The sequence below is a fragment of the Bombina bombina genome, chromosome 11, assembly GCF_027579735.1.
Source record: "Bombina bombina isolate aBomBom1 chromosome 11, aBomBom1.pri, whole genome shotgun sequence".
Classification (NCBI taxonomy): domain Eukaryota; kingdom Metazoa; phylum Chordata; class Amphibia; order Anura; family Bombinatoridae; genus Bombina; species Bombina bombina.
The window spans coordinates 50,898,694-50,910,380 of NC_069509.1; positions in this window are offsets into that span (position 1 = coordinate 50,898,694).

Consider the following 11,687-nt stretch of genomic DNA (forward strand, 5'->3'; position numbering starts at 1 on the left):
CAGCCTTTCTGGGAGTAGTGAAAAACAAATATTATTCAGACTTAAATTACATGAAAAGTTGGCAAAATAAATCATGAAAAATATTACAACATTTTTACCTTGAATAATTAAAGGGATACGAAACCCAAAAACATAATTTATGCTTACCTGATAAATTCCTTTCTCCTGTAGTGTAGTCAGTCCACGGGTCATCCATTACTTATGGGATATTAACTCCTCCCTAACAGGAAGTGCAAGAGGATCACCCAAGCAGAGCTGCTATATAGCTCCTCCCCTCTACATCACACCCAGTCATTCGACCGAAAACCAAACGAGAAAGGAGAAACTATAGGGTGCAGTGGTGACTGGAGTATAATTTAAAATTTAGACCTGCCATAAAAAAACAGGGCGGGCCGTGGACTGCCTACACTACAGGAGAAAGGAATTTATCAGGTAAGCATAAATTATGTTTTCTCCTGTTAAGTGTAGTCAGTCCACGGGTAATCCATTACTTATGGGATACCAATACCAAAGCTAAAAGTACACGGATGACGGGAGGGACAGGCAGGATCTTTACACGGAAGGAACCACTGCCTGAAGAACCTTTCTCCCAAAAACAGCCTCCGAAGAAGCAAAAGTGTCAAATTTGGAAAAAGTGTGAAGTGAAGACCAAGTCGCAGCCTTGCAAATCTGTTTAATAGAGGCCTCATTTTTAAAGGCCCAAGTGGAAGCCACAGCTCTGGTAGAATGAGCTGTAATTCTTTCAGGAGGCTGCTGTCCAGCAGTCTCATAGGCTAAACGTATTATACTACGAAGCCAGAAGGAGAGAGAGGTAGCCGAAGCCTTTTGACCTCTCCTCTGTCCAGAATAGACGACAAACAGGGAAGAAGTTTGTCGAAAATCTTTAGTTGCCTGTAAATAAAATTTCAGGGCACGGACAACGTCCAGATTGTGCAGAAGTCGTTCCTTCTTTGAGGAAGGATTAGGGCACAATGAAGGAACAACAATCTCTTGATTGATATTCCTGTTAGTGACTACCTTAGGTAAGAACCCAGGTTTAGTACGCAGAACTACCTTGTCTGAATGGAAAATCAGATAAGGAGAATCACAATGTAAAGCAGATAACTCAGAGACTCTTCGAGCCGAGGAAATAGCCATTAAAAACAGAACTTTCCAAGATAACAGCTTGATATCAATGGAATGAAGGGGTTCAAACGGAACACCCTGTAAAACGTTAAGAACTAAGTTTAAGCTCCATGGTGGAGCAACAGTTTTAAACACAGGCTTAATCCTGGCCAAAGCCTGACAAAAAGCCTGAACGTCTGGAACTTCTGACAGACGTTTGTGTAAAAGGATGGACAAAGCTGAGATCTGTCCCTTTAACGAACTAGCGGATAAACCCTTTTCTAAACCTTCTTGTAGAAAAGACAATATCCTAGGAATCCTAACCTTACTCCATGAGTAACTCTTGGATTCGCACCAATGCAAGTATTTGCGCCATATTTTATGGTAAATTTTCCTGGTAACAGGCTTCCTAGCCTGTATCAAGGTATCAATCACTGACTCCGAGAATCCACGCTTTGATAGAATCAAGCGTTCAATCTCCATGCAGTCAGCCTTAGAGAAATTAGATTTGGATGTTTGAAAGGACCCTGCACCAGAAGGTCCTGTCTCAGAGGTAGAGACCATGGTGGACAGGACAACATGTCCACTAGATCTGCATACCAGGTCCTGCGTGGCCACGCAGGCGCTATTAGAATCACCGATGCTCTCTCCTGTTTGATCCTGGCAATCAATCGAGGAAGCATCGGGAAGGGTGGAAACACATAAGCCATGTTGAAGACCCAAGGTGCTGTCAGAGCATCTATCAGAACCGCTCCCGGGTCTCTGGACCTGGATCCGTAATAAGGAAGTTTGGCGTTCTGGCGAGACGCCATGAGATCCAGATCTGGTTTGCCCCAACGCCGAAGTATTTGGGCAAAGACCTCCGGATGAAGTTCCCACTCCCCCGGATGAAAAGTCTGGCGACTTAGATAATCCGCTTCCCAGTTCTCCACGCCTGGGATGTGGATCGCTGATAGGTGGCAAGAGTGAGACTCTGCCCAGTGAATTATCTTTGAGACTTCCATCATTGCTAGGGAACTCCTTGTCCCTCCCTGATGGTTGATGTAAGCCACAGTCGTGATGTTGTCCGACTGAAACCTGATGAACCTCAGAAGGGCATTGAAAACTGCTCTTAATTCCAGAATATTTATGGGAAGGAGACTCTCCTCCTGCGTCCAAGATCCCTGAGTCTTCAGGGAATTCCAGACAGTGCCCCAACCTATCAGGCTGGCGTCTGTTGTTACAATCGTCCAATCTGGCCTGCTGAAGGGCATCCCCTTGGATAGATGTGGCCGAGAGAGCCACCATAGAAGAGAATTTCTGGTCTCTTGATCCAGATTCAGCATAGGGGACAAATCTGAGTAATCCCCATTCCACTGACTTAGCATGCACAGTTGCAGTGGTCTGAGATGCAGGCGTGCAAAGGGTACTATGTCCATTGCCGCTACAATTAAGCCGATTACCTCCATGCATTGAGCCACTGACAAGTGTGGAATGGAATGAAGGACCCGGCAAGCATTTAGAAGTTTTGTTAACCTGACCTCTGTCATATAAATCTTCATTTCTACAGAATCTATAAGAGTCCCTAAGAAGGGAACTCTTGTGAGTGGCAATAGAGAACTCTTTTCTTCGTTCACTTTCCACCCATGTGACCTTAGAAATGCCAGTACTAACTCTGTATGAGACTTGGCAGTTTGGAAACTTGACGCTTGTATCAGAATGTCGTCTAGGTACGGAGCTACCGATATTCCTCGCGGTCTTAGTACCGCCAGAAGAGAACCCAGAACCTTTGTAAAGATTCTTGGAGCAGTAGCTAACCCGAAGGGAAGAGCTACAAACTGGTAATGCCTGTCTAGGAAGGCGAACCTTAGATACCGGTAATGATCTTTGTGAATTGGTATGTGAAGGTAGGCATCCTTTAAATCCACTGTGGTCATGTACTGACCCCTTTGGATCATGGGTAAGATTGTCCGAATAGTTTCCATTTTGAACGATGGAACTCTTAGGAATTTGTTTAGGATCTTTAAATCCAATATTGGTCTGAAGGTTCCTTCTTTCTTGGGAACCGCAAACAAATTTGAGTAAAACCCTTGTCCGTGTTCCGACCGCGGAACCGGGTGGATCACTCCCATTAGTAAAAGATCTTGTACACAGCGTAGAAACGCCTCTTTCTTTATCTGGTTTGTTGACAACCTTGAAAGATGAAATCTCCCTTTTGGAGGAGAAGTTTTGAAGTCCAGAAGATATCCCTGAGATATGATCTCCAACGCCCAGGGATCCTGGACATCTCTTGCCCAAGCCTGGGCGAAGAGAGAAAGTCTGCCCCCTACTAGATCCGTTTCCGGATTGGGGGCCCTCACTTCATGCTGTCTTAGGGGCAGCAGCAGGTTTTCTGGCCTGCTTGCCCTTGTTCCAGGTCTGGTTAGGTTTCCAGCCTTGTCTGTAGCGAGCAACAGTTCCTTCCTGTTTTGGAGCAGAGGAAGTTGATGCTGCTCCTGCCTTGAAGTTACGAAAGGCACGAAAATTAGACTGTCTAGCCCTTGGTTTGGCACTGTCTTGAGGCAGGGCATGGCCCTTACCTCCCGAAATGTCAGCGATAATTTCTTTCAAACCGGGCCCGAATAATGTCTGCCCCTTGAAAGGTATGTTAAGCAATTTAGATTTAGAAGTCACATCAGCTGACCAGGATTTTAGCCACAGCGCTCTGCGCGCCTGAATGGCGAATCCGGAATTCTTAGCCGTAAGTTTAGTTAAATGTACTACGGCATCAGAAATAAATGAATTAGCTAGCTTAAGGGCTTTAAGCTTGTGTGTAATCTCATCCAATGGAGCTGTGTCAAGGGTCTCTTCCAGAGACTCAAACCAAAATGCCGCCGCAGCCGTGACAGGCGCAATGCATGCAAGGGGTTGCAATATAAAACCTTGTTGAACAAACATTTTCTTAAGGTAACCCTCTAACTTTTTATCCATTGGATCTGAAAAGGCACAGCTATCCTCCACTGGGATAGTGGTACGCTTAGCTAAAGTAGAAACTGCTCCCTCCACCTTAGGGACCGTTTGCCATAAGTCCCGTGTGGTGGCGTCTATTGGAAACATTTTTCTGAATATAGGAGGGGGTGAGAAAGGCACACCGGGTCTATCCCACTCCTTGTTAACAATTTCAGTAAGTCTCTTAGGTATAGGAAAAACGTCAGTACACGTCGGTACCGCAAAATATTTATCCAACCTACATATTTTCTCTGGGATTGCAACCGTGTTACAATCATTCAGAGCCGCTAACACCTCCCCTAGTAATACACGGAGGTTCTCCAGCTTAAATTTAAAATTTGAAATGTCTGAATCCAGTTTATTTGGATCAGATCCGTCACCCACAGAATGAAGCTCTCCGTCTTCATGTTCTGCAAATTGTGACGCAGTATCAGACATGGCCCTAGCATTATCAGCGCACTCTGTTCTCACCCCAGAGTGGTCTCGTTTACCCCTAAGTTCTGGCAATTTAGATAAAACTTCAGTCATAACATTAGCCATGTCTTGTAAAGTGATTTGTAATGGCCGCCCTGATGTACTTGGCGTTACAATATCACGCACCTCCTGAGCGGGAGATGCAGGTACTGACACGTGAGGCAAGTTAGTCGGCATAACTTCCCCCTCATTGTCTGGTGAATTTTTCTTAACATGTACAGATTGGCTTTTATTTAAAGTAGCATCAATGCAATTAGTACATAAATTTCTATTGGGCTCCACCTTGGCCTTTGAACATATTGCACAAAGAGATTCCTCTGTGTCAGACATGTTTAAACAAACTAGCAATTAGACTAGCAAGCTTGGAAAATACTTTTCAAATGAATTTACAAGCAATATAAAAAACGTTACTGTGCCTTTAAGAAGCACACAAAAAAACTGTCACATTGAGATAACAATGAACCGGTTTAGTTATAGCAATCAATTTTTCATATGAAATGCATTCATTTAGCAAAGGATTGCACCCATTAGCAAATGGATTATTAACCCCTTAATACCAAAAAACGAATAACAAATAAAATAAATACGTTTTTATCACAGTCAAAGCACAGTCTCACAGGTCTGCTGTGAGTGATTACCTCCCTCAAACTAGTTTTGGAGACCCCTGAGCTCTGTAGAGACGTCCTGGATCATGCAGGGAGAATAAGGAAGACTGTGACTGAATTTTTAATGCGTAGTAAAAGCGCCAAAATAGGCCCCTCCCACTCATAATACAGCAGTGGGGAAGCTCAGTAAACTGATTTTATTCAAAATAAACGACAGCCAAGTGGAAAATAGTGCCCATAAATTTTTCACCAAGTACCTCAGAGAGAAAAACGATTAACCTGCCAGTAAACGTTTTAAATATATGAAATAATAATAAAAGCCTGTTGCTAGTCGCTATCACTGCAGAAAGGCTATAAGTTATATGTATACCGTATTTTCTTAGTGAAGTGCCATTCCCCAGAAATACTTTAGTGCCAACATACATACATAACAGCCTGATACCAGTTGCTACTACTGCATTTAAGGCTGTACTTACATTATAATGGTATTAGCAGTATTTTCTCAGTCAATTCCATTCCTTAGAAAATAATATACTGCAACATACCTCTTTGCAGGTGAACCCTGCCCGCTGTCCCCTGTTCTGAAGTTACCTCGCTCCTCAGAATGGCCGAGAACAGCAAATGGATCTTAGTTACGTCCGCTAAGATCATACACAAACTCAGGTAGATTCTTCTTCTAATACTGCCTGAGAAGAAACAACACACTCCGGTGCTGTTTAAAACAACAAACTTTTGATTGAAGAAATAAAAACTAAATTTAATAACCACACTCCTCTCACACATCCTATCTATTAGTTAGGTGCAAGAGAATGACTGGGTGTGATGTAGAGGGGAGGAGCTATATAGCAGCTCTGCTTGGGTGATCCTCTTGCACTTCCTATTAGGGAGGAGTTAATATCCCATAAGTAATGGATGACCCGTGGACTGACTACACTTAACAGGAGAAATAAAATATTTTGTGATTCAGACAGAGCATACAACTATAACAAAAGTTTCCAAATTACTTCTATTTTTGTTCCCATGATATTCTTTGTTGAAGAGATACCTACCTAGGTGTCTTGAGCACTACATGGCAGAAAACGGTGCTGTCATCTAGTAGAAATGGGTAACTTTCTTGCAAAACTGCTGGCATATAGGTTACTAATGGTCTTGGGCTGGTATGTAGACTTTTAATGGTCTTGGGCTGGCATGTAGGCTATTAATGGTCTTGAGCTGGCATGTAGGTTACGATTGGTCTTAGAGTGGCATGTAGACTATTATTGGTCTTAGGCTGGCATGTAGGCTATTATTAGTCTTAGGCTGGCATGTAGGCTACTATTAGTCTTAGGCTGGCATGTAGGCTACTATTGGTCTTGGGCTGCTCATGTAGGCTTTTAATGGTCTTGGGCTGGCATGTAGACTATTAATGGTATTGGGCTGGCATGTAGGCTACTATTGGCCTTGGCTAGCATGTTGGCTATTATTGGTCTTGGGCTGGCATGTAGGCTATTAATGGTCTTGGGCTGGCATGTAGGCTATTATTGGTCTTGGGCTGCAGGTAGGCTAGTATTGGTCTTAAATAAAAAGAGAGAGGCGCTCAACCTGAGAACAAACAATAGCATAATAGCTTGTTCTATGGCTAGTTACCACCCAAGAAGAAGACTTTTTTTGCTCAACATGTGCCTTTCGCAGAGAACTTTCCTGAAGCATATCAGTCTGATCCTGACTTCACAGTACAATCCAGCCCCAAAATACCAGGCAATCCCTCTCTGAACGAGAGAAACAGCAAAACCCCAGACGTACGTTTCGGCCTATTGTGGGCCTCATCAGTGAGGTGCAGCCATATCGCTCTAGGCACACAGAGCAACGGGTCCACGTCTGGATTCCCGCATCACACTTAGGGAGACTTCCCCAAGTGTCATAATTTGCATAAATAAAAAGAGAGAAGCACTCAACCTGAGAACAAACAATAGCATAATAGCTTGTTCTATTGCTAGTTACCACCCAAGAAGCAGTCTCTTTTTGCTTAACATGTGCCTTTCACAGAGAAGAACTTTCCTGAAGCATATCAGTCTGATCTTGACTTCACAGTACAATCCAGCCTCGAAATACCAGGCAATCCCTCTCTGAACGAGAGAAACAACAAAACCCCAGACGTACGTTTCGGCCTATTGTGGGCCTCGTCAGTGAGGTGCAGCCATATCCCTCTAGGCACACTGAGCAAAGGGTCCACGTCTGGATTCCCGCATCACACTTAGGGAGACTTCCCCAAGTGTCATAATTTGCATAAATAAAAAGAAAGAAGCGCTCAACCTGAGAATGAACAATAGCATAATAGCTTGTTCTATGGCTAGTTACCACCCAAGAAGCAGCCTCTTTTTGCCCAACATGTGCCTTTCACAGAGAATTGAAGATAAAGAGGGCGCCACATAGCGTGATATTGTTTAACAAAAGAAAGGGATAACACAAGACAGAGAGGTAATGTGCTTACCAATATCTGTGGTACTGTTCTGTGACCAGTACTGTCTCGCCTGCTAGCACTTTAATCAGTGGCTAGTACACTGTTGGATGCGATCCTTCCCGGAGCTTATCCTTGGATCAGGGAATCGTGCTGTGAGCGTTTCTCTGTTCAGCTGTTTCCCTGTGTTGTTCGATTGGGTTTGTAACTCATAAGAAATGCACAACTTCCAGGTTTTAAAAGAAGACTTTAAAAGGCTTTATTATAACGCGTTTCTCAACCGCCAAGGGTCGTTTCTTCAGATATCAATCGATATAATCGCTTTGATATCTGAAGAAACGACCCTTGGCGGTTGAGAAACGCGTTATAATAAAGCCTTTTAAAGTCTTCTTTTAAAACCTGGAAGTTGTGCATTTCTTATGAGTTACAAACCCAATCGAACAACACAGGGAAACAGCTGAACAGAGAAACGCTCACAGCACGATTCCCTGATCCAAGGATAAGCTCCGGGAAGGATCGCATCCAACAGTGTACTAGCCACTGATTAAAGTGCTAGCAGGCGAGACAGTACTGGTCACAGAACAGTACCACAGATATTGGTAAGCACATTACCTCTCTGTCTTGTGTTATCCCTTTCTTTTGTTAAACAATATCACGCTATGTGGCGCCCTCTTTATCTTCAATTTTAAACAGTTATACCCCTGCTCTCTGGGAACAAGAGGAGCTGCCTACACAGAAGAACAGCCTATACATACGGTCTGCCATCCACATATGTTTAAAGCAGTGGACTGAGCGAGAGCACTAGACGAAGACCAAGACCAAGTGGCTAATTGTGAGAACATTACACTCTCTGGGATCACAGATCCATTTTCTATGTTTGTCTTATTTTGTTTTAAAAAAAAACAAAAAAAAAACAGCGCGCCTTTTTATCTCCTTGTGAGATACCATACTTTCACAGAGAAGAACTTTCCTAAAGCATATCAGGCTGATCCTGACTTCACAGTACAGTCCAGCCCCAAAATACCAGGCAATCCCTCTCTGAATGAGAGAAACAGCAAAACCCCAGACGTACATTTCGGCGTATTGGGGGCCTCGTCAGTGGGGTGCAGCCATATCCCTCTAGGCATACTGAGCAACGGATCCACGTCTGGATTCCTGCATCACACTTAGGGAGACTTCCCCAAGTGTCATAATTTGCATAAATTAAAAGAGAGAAGCGCTCAACCTGAGAATGAACAATAGCATAATAGCTTGTTCTATGGCTAGTTACCACCCAAGAAGCAGCCTCTTTTTGCTCAACATGTGCCTTTCACAGAGAAGAACCTTCCTAAAGCATATCAGTCTGATCCTGACTTCACAGTACAGTCCAGCCCTGAAATACCAGGCAATAGTATTGGTCTTAGGCTGGCATGTAGGCTATTATTGGTCTTGGGCTGGCATGTAGGCTATTAATGATCTTTGGCTGGCATGTAGACTATTATTGGTCTTGGGCTGGCTGGCATGTAGGCTATTATTGGTCTTAGGCTGGCATGTAGGCTATTAATGGTCTTGGGCTGGCATGTAGACTATTATTGGTCTTGGGCTGGCATGTAGTCTATTAATGGTCTTAGGCTGGCATGTAGGCTATTATTAGTCTTTAGCTGACATGGGCTGGCATGTAGGCTACTATTGACCTTGGGCTTGCATGTAGGCTATTATTGGTCTTGGGCTGGCATGTAGGCTACTATGGCCTTGGGCTGGCATGTAGGCTATTATTGGTCTTGGGCTGGCATGTAGGCTACTATTGGCTTTGGGCTGGCATGTAGGCTATTAATGGTCTTGGGCTGGCATGTAGGCTATTATTGGTCTTGGGCTGGGTTGTAGGCTAGTATTGGTCTTGGGCTCGCATGTAGGCTATTAATGGTCTTGGGCTGGCATGTAGGCTATTATTGGTCTCTCTCTTTCTCTAACCCTCTGTGTGTGATTGTGTCTCTCTCTCTTTCTCTAACCCTCTGTGTGTGATTGTGTCTCTCTCTCTCTTTCTCTCTCTCTAACCCTCTGTGTGTGATTGTGTCTCTCTCTCTTTCTCTCTCTCCCTCTAACCCTCTCTGTGTGATTGTGTCTCTCTCTCTTTCTCTAACCCTCTGTGTGTGATTCTGTCTCTCTCTCTTTCTCTAACCCTCTGTGTGTGATTGTGTCTCTCTCTCTTTCTCTAACCCTCTGTGTGTGATTGTGTCTCTCTCTCTCTAACCCTCTGTGTGTGATTGTGTCTCTCTTTCTCTCTCTCTAACCCTCTGTGTGTGATTGTGTCTCTCTCTTTCTAACCCTCTGTGTGTTGATTGTCTCTCTCTTTCTCTCTCTAACCCTCTGTGTTTGATTGTGTGTCTCTCTCTCTTGCTCTCTCTCTCTAACCCTCTGTGTGTGATTGTGTCTCTCTCTCTTTCTCTAACCCTCTGTGTGTGTGATTGTGTCTCTCTCTTTCTCTAACCCTCTGTGTGTGATTGTGTCTCTCTCTCTTTCTCTAACCCTCTGTGTGTGATTGTGTCTCTCTCTTTCTCTCTCTCTAACCCTCTGTGTGTGATTGTGTCTCTCTCTCTCTTTCTAACCCTCTGTGTGTGATTGTGTCTCTCTCTTTCTCTAACCCTCTGTGTGTGATCGTGTCTCTCTCTTTCTCTCTCTCTCTAACCCTCTGTGTGTGATTGTGTCTCTCTCTTTCTCTCTCTCTCTAACCCTCTGTGTGTGATTGTGTCTCTCTTTCTCTCTCTCTAACCCTCTGTGTGTGATTGTGTCTCTCTCTTTCTCTCTCTCTAATCCTCTGTGTGTGATTGTGTCTCTCTTTCTAACCCTCTGTGTGTTGATTGTCTCTCTCTTTCTCTCTCTCTAACCCTCTGTGTTTGATTGAGTCTCTCTTTCTCTAACCCTCTGTGTGTGTGTGATTGTGTCTCTCTCTTTCTCTAACCCTCTGTGTGTGATTGTGTCTCTCTCTTTCTCTAACCATTTGTGTGTGATTGTGTCTCTCTCTCTCTCTCTAACCCTCTGTGTGTGATTGTGTCTCTCTTTCTCTAACCCTCTGTGTGTGATTGTCTCTCTCTTTCTCTAACCCTCTGTGTGTGATTGTGTCTCTCTCTCTTTCTCTCTAACCCTCTGTGTGTGATTGTGTCTCTCTTTCTCTCTCTCTAACCCTCTGTGTGTGATTGTCTCTCTCTCTATATATCTCTATCTCTAACACTGTGTGTGATTGTGTCTCTCTCTCTTTCTCTCTCTCTCTAACCCTCTGTGTGTGATTGTGTGTCTCTCTCTTTCTCTCTCTCTCTAACCCTCTGTGTGTGATTGTGTCTCTCTCTCTTTCTCTCTCTAACCCTCTGTGTGTGATTGTGTGTCTCTCTCTTTCTCTCTCTAACCCTCTGAATGTGATTGTGTCTCTCTCTCTTTCTCTAACCCTCTGTGTGTGATTGTGTCTCTCTCTCTTTCTCTCTCTAACCCTCTGTGTGTGATTGTGTGTCTCTTTCTCTAACCCTCTGTGTGTGATTGTGTCTCTCTCTCTCTTTAACCCTCTGTGTGTGATTGTGTCTCTCTCTCTCTTTCTCTCTCTCTCTAACCCTCTGTGTATGATTGTGTCTCTCTCTCTTTTTCTCTCTCTCTAACCCTCTGTGTGTGATTGTGTCTCTCTTTCTCTAACCCTCTGTATGTGATTGTGTCTTTCTCTCTCTCCAACCCTCTGTGTGTGATTGTGTCTCTCTCTCTCTAACCCTCTGTGTGTGATTGTGTCTCTCTCTCTCTCTAACCCTCTGTGTGTGATTGTGTCTCTCTCTCTTTCTCTCTCTCTAACCCTCTGTGTGGGATTGTGTCTCTCTCTCTCTCTAACCCTCTGTGTGTGATTGTGTCTCTCTCTCTCTAACCCTCTGTGTGTGATTGTGTCTCTCTCTCTTTCTCTCTCTCTAACCCTGTGTGTGTGATTGTGTCTCTCTCTCTAACCCTCTGTGTGTGATTGTGTGTGTCTCTCTCTCTCTCTAACCCTCTGTGTGTGATTGTGTCTCTCTCTTTCTCTCTCTCTAACCCTCTCTGTGTGATTGTGTCTCTCTTTCTCTCTAACCCTCTGTGTCTCTCTCCCCCCGTCTCTC